Source organism: Siphateles boraxobius, unplaced genomic scaffold (assembly GCF_051911475.1).
Source record: "Siphateles boraxobius isolate OS27281-9 unplaced genomic scaffold, OSU_SipBor_1 25, whole genome shotgun sequence".
NCBI classification, from domain to species: Eukaryota; Metazoa; Chordata; class Actinopteri; order Cypriniformes; family Leuciscidae; genus Siphateles; species Siphateles boraxobius.
Window position 1 is genome coordinate 20994544 of NW_027508866.1, and position 14458 is coordinate 21009001.

Consider the following 14458-nt stretch of genomic DNA (forward strand, 5'->3'; position numbering starts at 1 on the left):
TCAAGAATGAATTTAACCCACGTAATTAAGCACCCTATATTATTGTAATGTTTTTAACGATACAACTATTAATTCATTTCCAAAAATAATACCACGTCAAACAATACGAATATGTAACTTTATGTAGAAATTACAATGTAGATCTTATAACAACGTCAAAGTAACAATTTGAATTACGTAGCGTAATAAATTAATGGTTTAAACTATTGTTAGACGACGTGATTACAGCCTACACCGATTTTACAAAATGGACCACGGTAAGCCATTTTCCTCTATTAAAGAAAAAAAACTCAATAAACTAGTATTAGCCTAAATACCGTAGCCAAAAGCATAAAATAGATTTATATAGGCCATTTGAAAATTAAAATAACGCAGTAATTGTCATTTAGGTCTATAGGCCTACATTCCGAATTATTGCTTGTTGTTTTGTCGGACTAGGCTAAATAGGCTAGCAACATTTTAGCCCTTTTTTATTTTTATTAATAGGCCTATTAGTCTATTTTTCACACATTCAAAATCGTGATTTGTCGATCATGTAATCTATAATTATGGTGTCTCATATTTATACCAAATACACCATTTGTGTCTTGGCACTTTTGTACGTTCAGATCTGAAACTAAATGCTAGCTACAAAGTAAACAGCCTACTGAATGTTTACTACCTCTCTCTTCAATCACCAGTCCATCAGAATATGATTGTATTAATACATGAATTAGCATTCAAACATAATTTTTGGAGGCCCATGCTTCCATCTGAGCTGGTTTAGTCACTCAACGGTTGCACGTCGATAACCGTTAGAAGTGCGCCATCGGCAGGCAAGGCAATAGCATTTTTCAAAAACGTCTGAACACAACAGCGGCAGAAAAAAACACCACCGACATTTCTTCAGACATGTATAGTAGGCCTATAGCCAATACATAGGCCTATTCTGTTTTATTTTATTTAGAATTTATTAGCAGTCAAACTGAAATCTAGAACATTTTTAAATCAGCGAAGGGGAAAAGGGGCTAGGCCTAGCTATACTTTGATTTAACAGATTATGTAAGTTTTTATGAATTAATTTCTCTCTAAACAGTCAAGATAGGCCTCCCCTGGATAACGTTAACACTTTAGGGTGAAACCTCAATCATTAGGTTTAAAATTGTTAAATAGTTATATTTCGTGCATGCGTGTACAAAAACTTGTGTCTGGCTTGTATCCAACAGTCGTCAATGTGATTAAACTTCTGCTGTTAATAAATTACACTGATATTATTCAGGGCTTGCCTAATTCAAAGAATTTGTGGGGCCCAGCAGGCCCTGCATTTGACTTTAATCACAATCCACAAAAGATTAAGTTTATGGTAAAACAAAAGAGTAGGCCTAAATTGAAATGAGTGGTAGTGCACATGTGTTTCGAATTAATTTAAAAGCAGTATTTCTTTTGGTTTCTCAACCACACGTGGTGCAGGTGAAAAGGTTTAATTCACCCTCAAGTCGGTGCTTCCGAATCAAACTAAATCCCGTTGGGGCGTTGCACATTTTGGTGTTCTGTTTTCCGTTGTCAAAAACGTCACTGAAACTACTTTGTAGTGTAATTAGCAGTTTATTGATTCAGCAAGTGGAACGTATAGCCTAGTTACCAATACAATCAATCGACTGTCTGAAATGGAATATCAAATTAAAGCAAAACAACTATTTACCGACAGCTGCCCGCTGTTAAACTGCATTTAGTTAAATGATTAAAGAAAATTCATTTTCAAATAAATTTTTAGTGTTAGTCCTGGAAAATCAGGCAGATGCCAACACACACACACACACACACACACACACACACACTTATTTTGCCTGACACTGTCTCACATTCTGGCCTAGTGCGTTGAAACACACAAATTTAAGTGTAGGCTAAAATACAACATTAAATAAAGAATAAAAAAACCAAAACATAATCTGGAGTGAAGCAAGTATGAGGCTAAAAACGAATTCAGTTAATGGCGTTTTAGTGTCCGTTTGATGGAAAAGTCCTTTACCATGCAGCTTTGGGCAAAAGATGGCAGTCTGCAGCGAATGAGAAACTCAAGCATGCTCACTGCATTTTCCCACCATGCTGTTATAATCAGCGTGACTTTTTATTCACTTACCATTCACAATGAGAAAAGCATAAATACTATCACGAACAAAACAAGTCTTACAATCAACAAATTTCGTTTGGGAAGTTGTTTAAATATGCTATAACTTGAGCAACATTTAAATAACCACTGCTGTTCTACATACAGCCTTTTTCGTTTCAACGAAAATAAACAATATACAATTTCCCAGGCGAATATGATCAATGATGCGAAAGCATAAAACAAAAGTGTTTGGATAATTATTTTAATGTATTGCATTTTCTAAGGAACATTAATTCAAAGTTATGTGAATAAAGTAAAATAATCGTCCCTGTATCATAGGCCTAAGCGTCTTACCTTTAGCGAAACTTTACGAAAATGAATATTTAGTGTAGCTACAGTAGAATCAGACAGCAGGGCCTATAGCTGTCCTCCAGAACGAAGATGTTGAATCTCCAGCAACAGATGTCCAGGCACAATTCTTGGATTTCAATTATATTTGACAAGAATTGCGTTTGGACAATCAATCTCTGGGACCATTTGAAAGGAATAATTTGGTCACAACCTACATACAACAACAAAAAACTCCATGAAAATATATATTCCACGTGTAAATACAAATACTATCTCTCATTGTGTCCCTGTGGCTGTTGGGCCTAGTAGATTTTCACACAAAATATCATTATAAGCCTGTTTAAAACACGTTCGTTCCGCATTTCCCATTCTTTGAATTAGCCTACCTCATAAGGCGAAAATAACCTAGGCTATATCGGGTTGTTTGTTGTGAAGAAATAAACAGACAAACTGACATTAGTTTATATCTCTGGTACGTACATTTTACCTCAGGATTAACGAACGATTTCTAATTCTATTTTCTTAATTTAAAAAAAAAGTTGCAATTGGTCTTTCCTAGAAACCTAACCTACAAACAACAAACTTTATTTTAATTTAACCCACAGAAACATTCTAAATTTGGAACGCATTCTATCGTCCTTTTAGAAAACATATCCTTTAAGAGGGTTAAAAGTTTGACGCTCTTTCAGTGCGCTTGTAAAAAAAAAAAAAATAGTAGCCTGTAAATCACAAAAAAATGCAAAACCTCAGATCACCCTATAAAAACAAGAAACACATTTGAAGAAAAAAAAGAGAAATAAAATAAAATCAGCTAGGGAGCTGTTTTGTAAAGTCCTTGTAACAGAAGCAGCCCTTCGCCATTTCTGCACCTGTAAGGGCGCACATCCTTGTAGTTCCACCTCTCGACATCCAGCAATATCATCATCTGATATTGGCAAAAACCGAAAAAACTATCAAAAACCATTTCCAGTCGAGCCATTTCGACACTTGTGCTGCCCGTAGTGTGATGATGTTATAGCAAAGCCTCTTCTAACAACGCAATGGTGATGAAAATGCGAGGAAGCCTCTGTCCTGTGCGCGCGAGCGCTGTATCCTCACTAACGCAAGTGGAGAAAATGGTCAAATGCAAGAAGGAGGGATGCGTTGGGTCGCTCGAGGAGTCCGCACGCCCTCAGCAATGCCTTGATGGGACGGTTCTTATGGAATGGCACAGACTATCACGTTCCTATGAAGGCTTTTCTCAGGCTCTCGTAACAATACCGGTGTTGCCACGACGAACGGCGAGAGGGAGTGGGGATGATCTTCGCTTGGTACTGAATTTGAATAACACCATGGGGTGATAAATGTCCATTGTGCTGTAGAAGTAATGAATCTCCACTGTCTTCTATTGCACACAAGCCAGCAGCTGCGAGAGAGGGACCAGCAGCCTCTTAAAGACACAACAGCCTCATTTTCTCCTCAACAGTGATCACAATCCATACACTGTTTATTCTGTTGACACACACTGCATGACGTTTGTTTTCTGGACACCTTTATGGGTGAGGAAAGCTAGTACAACGCTGTAACCAGGCACTTACGTAAAATACGTGACCACTTGATCATTTTAAAACAATAGGCCTAAATGTCTTAGGCTACATAAAAATGAGAAAATGATAGCCTAATAATAATATTGTTGTTGTTATTATTATTATTATTTCTATAATACATTAGATTAAAGATATTTTTTTGCAAATTAAGAGTTTGCTGAACTAAAAGAAAACTAACATGTATAGCCTATCGTAAAAATCCATGATTTTAGTCGGCCTGTTGTCAATTGTAATTTTTGAGTTAACAAAACACGATTTTTCTTGCCACAATTTTTCTAATACCAAGAATTATAAATATCTCTAGGTAGCTACTAAATATAGGCTAAACTATAATAGGCCTATAGCCAAGCTACTTGAGAGGTGAAATCACTGCATATTTTGGGTGACAAAAACTGGCATTTGACATCCAGTTTTTTTCTTTTTTCAATCCAAGTTTGTTTGCTTGTTGCCTAAATCTGTTATTAAACCACCATCCACCATAGGCGTAATGGTTTTATGGTATATAGGCTACAATCTAAATGCATAATGATTTCTCTACAGGACTAACATGTTACATAGCGTGTTTGTTTTACTTAAAAAACAACTCCCTAAACGTTCTCTTATTACAATAGATAGGCTATAAACCTATTTTAGCACACTGCTTTACCTCAGACAGCGCGAGAACACTTCGCTTTTTATGTATAGTAGCCTAGCCTATAGTATATTTTAGTATATTATTAGTAGGCTATATGTTCTAATATTTTTTCTAGTGTGGATTTGATAAGCAGGTGCTTGGGAGGCCTACCTGAAAGAGAAACATTGAAGGTTATTTACTACTTCTACCACTCAACCTACAATAATAAGCCTTAAAATTTTAGCAAAGTACTGAGGTAAAATATCCAAAACAGTCTAGAGAGCGCTGAACCCGTCAGCGTGACAAGCGCGAGCTGAAGGATCCCTTCGCTGTCTTTTTCTCCTAATAAATCATGGCCTAACTCCCGCCTTCTGGGCACTGCTCCTCCCTCTTAAAGTGAAACTATTTATCCTTTCATCTGTCTCTCTGAAGTAAGCGAGTTAACCTCCTCTTCAGTTCCGCGGGGTGTCTTGCCCGCGTGCAATCCATTGCTCATTTGGCGGTAAAAGAGTCTTTCCCGCTGCCGCCTTTTCACACAGGCGTTTCACGAGCGTCAATCCTGAGTGCCTATACTTGAAAGGGTTAACCGCTATCCACAGATATAATACTCATTTAATAGAAGCATTAATGGAACCCCATTGGCGTTTAGACGTATAATTTATGGCTTTTGTGTAGTTTAAGATGTTTATGCTTTTGATTACATTTTAAAGAGAAAGTCTGTGCTAACTGACTCACTTATTACTAGCTGCTTGAGCGAATGTTAGGGGGGGGATTATATTGCGTTCTATATAGAACCCTAGGTTTATTGACTCATTTTTAAAGAACGCTTTATGCAAAAAAGGTTCTATGCCTATGTAAAAATGTCTTAAATGATTGCATTTTTTTTCTAGTGATAAAGTATTTTTAGCTAGCTGCCAAATCATAAAATGTAATTCAAATGAGAAATTAATGAAAACAAAATTAATTAGGCTACTTAAAATTGAATCCATAAAATGATCCCTGTGGGAACCCCTAAAAGGTTCTACACTCTAAAAAGAAAAAGAAAGAAAAAATAAGGTTCTTTAGCAACAGTTATTTAGATGTGTGTTGTCCTGAAGAACTCCTTATCTGAAATAGTTCTTTGTGTTAGAGTTTAGGGTTCTTTTTTCCGCCTTTTTGTTTTTCAAATTTGTAACTGTCAACTCCACCTCATTACTCATTACTCATTTCTAGAGCTCAGCCATTCAATTACATAGACTGTCAACACACTCAACTGGTAAATTATTTCTTTCTTAAAATGTCTATACATTGTAACTTTGCATTTATTTACTGGTTTCCTAACAATAATGTATTTTTCTCTTTTTTAGTTTAACAGAACATGTGTGAGCAACTCTGTTCAAGGATACAATTTTTCCTTCTCCACAAAGTAAGTAATAGAGATATTGAATTTATAATCATATGTGACCCTGGGTGACAAAACCAGTCTTATGGGTCTTTTTTTTTTTATTTTAAATTTATACATCACATGAAAGCTGAATAAATAAGCTTTCCATTGATGTATGGTTTGTGAAGGATAGGAAAATATTGAAAATCTGGAATCTGAGGGTGCAAAAAAATCGAAACATTGAGAAAATCGCCTTTATAGTTGTCCATTTATGTTCGCGATTGTGCTGCATTCACTCACAAAAATAAATGTTTTATACATTTACATTAGGACATTTACAAAATATCCTCATGGAACATGATTTTTTTACTTAATATCCTAATGATTTTTAGCATAAAAGAAAAATTGATAATTTTGACACATACAATGTATTGTTGGCTATTCCCACAAATATACCCGTGCTACTTAAGACTGGTTTTGTGATCCAGGGTCACATATTGTTAATTTTTTTAACTTACTTTATGCATAAACATACCCAGTCACAAAGAAACATTAAAGCTATCCCATGACTATATATCACTTTTTCCTTTTACCATGGTAAAAGGCTCACATACTGTCCATTTTTGCTAATTTTGGCAGTCATAAACATAATTGTTTTTACAAAAATGGAAGAGACACACTGTAACTCTAAATTCAATTGTGTATTTGAGTTGCTGTCATGTATAACCTCATCATCTGCAAAGAGAAACTGCCACTCACACGGAAATAAATGGAAATAATTATGGAAATAAAGACATCATAGTGGATTGTAAAGATATTTAACTTGGTCTTTATCTATATCATGTTCAATGTCAACTGTTATTTATTATATTCCGCTAATAACTGTTGTTAGAGCACTGTCATTTTTTTCTACAATTTGCCATGTCAATAAAAAATAAAAGTATCTAATTGACACAACATGCTGGTTTATATATATATATATATATATATATATATATATATATATATAATTTTTTTATTTTTTGTAAAACCCAAATAGAGGCAACAAATTATAAGACCAGGTGGATATAGGAGCAAAATAAATCTTACTAAATAATATACAAAAACAATATTAATAAAATGAAGATACTAATATACTAATGAATATAAACTATTATTTTAAAAGTGAATTATAACCCCATTAAGCTCCTATAGCACTTTTAAAGCATTGTTCTTTATGGAACCTTATTAAAAGGGTTCTATTTATCATCAAAAAGGGTTCTGCTACAAGCTTAAAGCTGACGAACCCTAATTTGGTACTGTTTAGAACTTATAAGTGTGATGCACCACAGAACCCTTTAAGGTTCTATAACCTTTTTTCTAGAATTTAGGGGTTATTTTTGAAAGTCAGTTTATACAAGGCTTAACTATACAAAATAAAAGCTGTTTAACATTTACAGTTCAGTTCACTGCATAAATGACAACTTTGTGTGATGATATGAAAACAATATGCAAAAATGTAATTGATTGTAGATAACTGGATAGTTGTTGTAGTTATAAACTGAAAAAAAAATAGAATGTCAGTGTAGTTTATTTTTTAACCCAACTGCTATGTACATAGCCTATCTATATATATTAGACATTGGAATAGTATTCACACAAAAAAAAATGTTTTTGAAAAAAAAAGTATGGTTTTACACCAGTAAGTTGTTGTGTTCTATAGGCTCTGTAAAACATTAAATGGTCAATTGGTTATGACAACATGTGTCTTACATTGCTTTAACTCATCAAAATAAGTTAATATAAAGTTATACAAGATTAAAGTCATTTTTTAAAAGATTAAACTTAATTTCAAGTAAGTTTAATGTAATTTAAGTTGAAATTACTTAAACATCCAAGTTGATTGTACTTAAAAATTTAAGGGAGCGACTTTTTTTTACAGTGAGCTTATTTGCATTGTTGTACTCAACAAATTTGAAGCTCAGATGCAACAAACCTCTAGCAGGGAGAAAAGTACACAATACTCAAGTTGCCCAGTAGGCCAGCTGGGAAGGATATTGTCAAGTCATGCACATCAGGACAGTGGGAAACATTGATTTGTTTTGGCACTGTGCTTTCCCTATTCACAGATAAATGTTTAACCCAGAATCTGAAAGGAGCAGTGGGGGAGAGGAGTCCAGATCCACGGGATAGGCAATGAAACTACCCCTCTGAGGAAAGGAGGAGGACGGGGAACAATGGACCAGGGAGAATTCTGAAATAAGCCTGACCAGATGAAAACATCTCAAGCGCACTATATAAGCTAAGCAGGACAGGGTGGATCAATGTACACCTCCGACCATCTGTGGAAAGATGCTTATAGAGGATTATGAGCTACAGAAAATGTAATAGCTTTCTTTATGCATCGACTGTAAATTACCATAAAGGACCATTTGTTCGCTTTCATTCTGTTATTGACATTTCTCAAGGCCTAATTCAGCCAACATATTACGCAACATGCAGAAGTGGTCTAAATAAACTATAACTGTAAATCGCACCTAATGTGACTGTGTCTGATGATGAAATACTTTGTGTTTCTCTTTTGTGCTGGGAATTATGATGATTGCTGTACATTGCAGATTTGGTATTTGTATGTGTGCCAAATGTGTTTTTTCTGGGTGACTGAAATTGAAGTTGTCACATTTAAGTTATGTGTGTCTAAAAAGGCTCAATGTTGTTTCCAATAAAACAATATTCTTCACGCCGTTATTATCACAGTTTATATTTCATTGCTCGCCATTGGCTTTATTCCATCACAACTGCATTATAGATTTTCTTCACATAAGTGCAATCTATAAATAGTATAGAGTATCTGCCCGGACTGGATATATTATAGAACAAAACGATGCGAACAACAGCCCCGAGATATCTTAAACATTGACCATCTTTATGGCGTTTATGATTTCCCGAGAAACATCAGTTCCTCAATATAGATTCACAGTAGTTTTTTTTTGTGAAAAGCTTAATTTTTACAATATCAGATTTGAAACACTGAGTGATGTTTTCACTGTTAGATGAATAATAGTTAATTGATAATATGCTATAATGTGCTATAATAGTCAATTAGCTAATAAGCTGTTGTCACTTTGTCATTTACTTTTCTAGTAGTGTTTGCTTAGGGAAGTGTCATTATTATCATTGCTCACACTTTTACTGTACAACTTGTGTTACAGATATGAAAGAAAAAGGGATGCATCACATCAAATACTTTTCAAATTAATTAGACCTGTAATAAATCCCATAGGCTTACATTAAAACATGGACCTAATCCATATCACAATCCTTATGTGGGATTTTGAGTATGCCGAAATATCAGAGTGCTAAATATTTGATGACATCATCAAAGATAATGACATTATTAAGTGTGTGAATTAACTTCTGGCACTCCTCTGGTTTCCAGCATTCCGGACGCTTCTTGTTAACTTCCGGAACCCTATGATTACTTGGCAAATTGGGGAGAGGGGTGTGTATACAGTCTCTTGCTCTCCCTTTCTCACTTTCTCTTGTCCCCCCTCTCCTCCCCTCCCCCTCCCTCTCCCTTCACTAAGAGGGGGAAAAAAAACAAATTCTTTCACTGTGGTTGGCTGGTTGCCAGGCAACACGGACAGTAAGTGAAGCGGCGGTGACTTAGGTTAAAGAGGCTACTGGGAAATTCATTCCTCGTTGTAGGTATCATAGAGCCACCGTGCTTAAAGTATACACATCCGCTCCAACAGCACTCTAAACAAAGCCACCAACACAAAACACAGATACAACAACAGATTCTGGCTTTTCAACATGATTTCAGTTGTGTCCTAATCGGATTGTAAGAGTTCGTAGTCATGCATTGTCCATTCACAGAAGTCAAGAAGATACAGCGCAAATAAAACTTGAGAGGAGCCTTCGCGAGAGTGCTTTTATTTTGAAATTAACACTGCTGGATAGTTTGTTTAAAGGAGCTGACCGCAACTCTTGAATAAGGACTTAATTAGGCCATAATGCCATTTGCCAGCAGTTAAATCATAGAGAAAGTAATAAAGCAATAGAGAATATGGCACTGTTTGGAGTCCTCAGGTGCACTTGGTCTCACCATTAGGCAAATTGCACAGTCTGTGCATATGTTGTCCACAGACGCCAAGAAAACCTTTCGGTAGTTACTGATAGAAGTTACAGGAACAAAATTATAATGAATCACTCACACTTATGCTGTTCAAAACCTTTCATTCTTGTGAGCAACAAAAAAAGATGTTTTGAAGGGTGTTCATGCTGCTCTGTTCCAGAAAGCATATAGTGACTGTCACACTCCACAAAAATGCACCATTAAACAGAAGTTAACTCAATCATGTCCTTTCGTTTACACGACAACAGCGTTTTGGGTGCCTAAAAAAAACCTTTTGAAAACTGTTTTCAGAGTGAAAGTTTTTGAAAATGGTCTCCATGTAAACAACAAAAACCTGATCTCTGAAGACAATGACATCATGCACATGCGCATTACTTGTTCAGTCCATAGTGTTTCATCGCCATTTAATGGCCTGGCATCAGAATACATGGTTTTCAGTCGTTTTCGCGGATCCGTGTGAATGGGGATCGCAGAAAACTCAAAGGAAAAATTTCTCAGTTTTAAGCATATCGTTTTCGTGTAAACGTACCCTCAATCCCAAGGGTGATGCGTGACATATGATAATAGACTTTAAATAACACAAAGAGCAATAGCTCAAGATCCATAAACGTTAACACAAGACAAAGGAAAACTGACGGCTTAAATACACAGGGCTAATGAACAAAACAGGGAACAGGTGAGGACTAATCAGAAACCATGACAACTAACAGTGAAAAAGAACACAGGCAAAACAGTGAAAAACAGTGGCTGCTGCTTTTGCATAGTTTGTGCTTGCTGTTTGATAATCATTTGAAACAGCAAACTGGCAGTTCCAGTAGTAAGATGAAAAGATTTATTTTGAACTATGTATGTATAAAACTTAATTAAACAAATTAATAATCAGTTAAAAAAACTTATGCTTGTAAGATATTACACTATAGCCACATTGGAACAGTGGTTTGGAAAACGGATGAATGGATGATTCAGCTCTTCTGGTGAGAGGCGGGAATTCTCTTGATGGGCGACTCTCACAGTGCATTTTGGGTATTCTCTAGCTGTTGAGCGTACATTGGCCCTGTCCCAAACAACACACTAAACACTCGCGGTCTTCCTCTGTGTGGCTACAGCGTAACATGTATAGTTTTTTTTTATTGATTATTAATTTGTTTAATTAACGTTTGTACTTAATAGTTTCCATGTCAGAGTTCAAGATAAATCTTTTCACTATTGGTCAAGGCCTTTTGTAAAATATCAAGCCCGAAGGCAGACTAGCGGTGTCCATCACCCAGTACATCACGTGTAATATCAGAATATTGTTAGGTGGGTCTCTATTCAGCAAAGTTTAACACTTCAATATGAAAAAGCAGTGGTTTTCAGATGTGTGTTAAGCAATGCGTCTGCTTAAAAAGGTGTCACTGAATCCCACTCTACTGATGGAACAAAATCACTACACTGCAATAGATTTACAGAGGCAATTTCATCTAAGTGCTTTGGTCATCTCGTAGTATTGGCCAAATGGGAACATATGAGGTACCCAATGGTCTGATTACCAGTCAATTTATCTATTCTATCAACACATCCCCAGTTGCTCTCCTTCCTTAAGATGTATCTTTTTGCAGAATCAGCCACAAAGACAGAAAATAATTGAAATGCATTGTGCCTTCACAGTAGTGCTGATGGTATTATTAGTCAGACTTACTTTTTTGAGCTTCAGAAAGTGGTGGGTATGTTCAAAATAACATACTACTATTCTTCTTATATTTTTCCAGTAAAAAGCATGCACATTTTCTATAGAATACCCCTAGAATGCACTCAACTAGATTTTGGTAACTTTTAGGCTGTGTCCAAAATCACATATTCTATGAGCAGGTGTTTTATTTGAGCAAGTAATTACATCGCAACCGCTAAAAAAGTACATTTATATAATAGGAAATTGTGTCGTATGAACGTAATGCCATCATTGGCATCCGAAATCGCATACTTCCCTACTATATAGTAGGCGAAAAACAGTATGTGACCAAAATAAAAAGTATGTCCGAATCTACAGTACTGGATTTCCTTTAGTACCCGATGACCTATTTCTTCCGGAGAGATTCTGAAATGTGGATTCGATGGACACTTTACTATCCCATGAGGCCACGGCAGAGCATTTCTGAATGACAGTGAAGTGACGCAACTGAAGCAGGTAGGTCACATGATAATGACAACATGGTGTATGTAGTATGTCCAGATTACATTCATACTACACACATTCATACTATATACTATACTATTTTTTCATGACGACACTGAAATTTGTTTTGTTCACCTTGATCCATAGATTCCACTGAGATATAAGGAACTAAGACACAAAGACTTGCTTATAATTTTATTCAAAAGAACTATAATTGTTTCCAAAACAATACGTGAACACTACACACTTAATTACCAGCTAGATTTGTGCCAACATTTTGTGACAAACAAAGTGGGAACACTGAGAAAATGTGCCTGTGGGGACATTTCTGCAAAATGATTAAACAGATGAATATGATTCTGCCAATGTTTTATAATGTATGTTTTGCAGCAGTTTGAAAATGAGATATCAGATGAGTGGCGCTAAAGGATTAATGCTCTATCACATTTAAAAATAACGTACAACCTACACTAAACCCTAAAAAACGCTGAGGCAACCATGCCATTTTAGCTGCCTATCCAAGTCTTTGAGCTCTTTTATTGTGACTCATGTTTCAGTGCAGTGCACTGCAGTACCAGAGAGCAAGTTTATTACGTCTGAAAAGCCACACACAGCTGGTTAGGTGATGTAAATTTCAAAATGTATTAGTTTACAAATCATGCACTTGTGTTTTGAGGTCATCACATAGTATTGTGCAAAGACTGGCAATAAACTGCAGTGAATTGTATGTTTTTGGAGTTTCTCAAAAATGTAGGTAGAAGCGTGTTTTTCCAATGGCATTAAACATACTACTGTTCCAGAAAGCAATATGCTTGTAGACTTATTGAAAACACAGCCAGTCTTTCTACAAACCAAGCCTCCCAAAATAGCTTCATAACTAATTTGGCATTCAGTGTTAGACTGTCACTTCACGTCTGCTGAGTGAGTCTGTGCGATTGAGCTGAGCGTGGGACCGTGAGTGACAGTTATTGAGCTGATGAGCCGTGAGACGTCTGTATGGGAACATGTTATTGATTATCGCAATGCTGGACGAAGTTTGAGGCTTTCCCATAGTGTTGCAGCTGCCCTTTTAGGGATTTTGACTGACCTAGTGAAGAAAGAAGTCTGCCGAGGTGCGGGACCAGTGGACACCCCTTTCACTTTGTATGCCACATGGCTTCGTATATCCATAGGCTCACGGCAGACCCCCCACTAGGCATAGGATAAAGTGGCTTAATCAAAGTTGTCCAGGGGAAAATGGCCCCCTCCTTCTCTGAATAAATGTTTGGGCCCGGGCTAGTTGTCTTGTGTGCCCTCGACCCCCCGCCACACCCTGCTGCCCTGCTCCTCAGACCTTTGACCCAGCAGTGAAAAGTTAGTTGGGATGTTGGTGAACTCTCTCAGGGTTGGCTGTGCGGAAGGCGCTGGGAAAGTGCCCTCCGAGGGCCAGGGGTTGGAGGGGTAGGCGTGGGTACCGTGAAACGACACTCCCTTTGACCCGAGTCTCCGGACCAAGCCTGAGCACGCAACTAATTTAATTGTTACAGGCAATGCGGCTGGCCAATGATAGAAGGGCCACTCGAAATCAGTTTGGCTGGATGTCAGCTGTATTCCGTTTACTCTCTCTCTCTCTCTCAGCGCCTTTATCTCTTTGTTCTCTGCTGGCTGTTTTCTTTTCTGATTACACCCTCCAAGGTTCTGCTCTTCTGTGGCATCTGGTTATTGAGCTTCTCTCTTTCACTTGATCTCTCTGTAAGGAGCAGCTCAGCATTCATAAAGACAAGGACTCAATAGTGTGGATGGCCAATGTTCAATTTCACATTCCTTTATAGATGAACAACCAGTAAAATATTGAATAGATATGGAGTTTTTTTGTAAGTGATTTGGTTAAATTAAAGTGTAACATCTATCTAGCAATCAATCAATCAATTTATCTATCTATCTATCTTTTTAGCTACACATAATACTGAAAAATAGCTCTTCTAATGTCAAACCGATGGAGACGCATCATATTAAATTCCCTTTGGTTCATTTGTGAAACAAGCTCAACACATCCCTCTTGTGGTTGTTCACTGTAGGAAAACGTTTGATGAAAGACGCAGCTAGAAATTTGTGGCTGTTTTGTAAAATAAAACCTTTTACATCTAAGCACTTACATAATATATATTTTTGTTTGAAATTTGCTTGTTAGTGTACGAGATTCGATTT

General features: G+C 36.5%; 1 long non-coding RNA gene across 1 annotated transcript; it reads left to right on the forward strand.

The window, feature by feature from the left end:
* Positions 1 to 226: 226 nt before the first annotated feature.
* On the forward strand, positions 227 to 8721 carry LOC143749560 (uncharacterized). The gene is made up of 4 exons (XR_013207025.1): positions 227 to 257; positions 5852 to 5894; positions 5986 to 6044; positions 8111 to 8721. It is a non-coding gene; the product is annotated as an uncharacterized LOC143749560 (long non-coding RNA).
* Positions 8722 to 14458: the final 5737 nt, after the last annotated feature.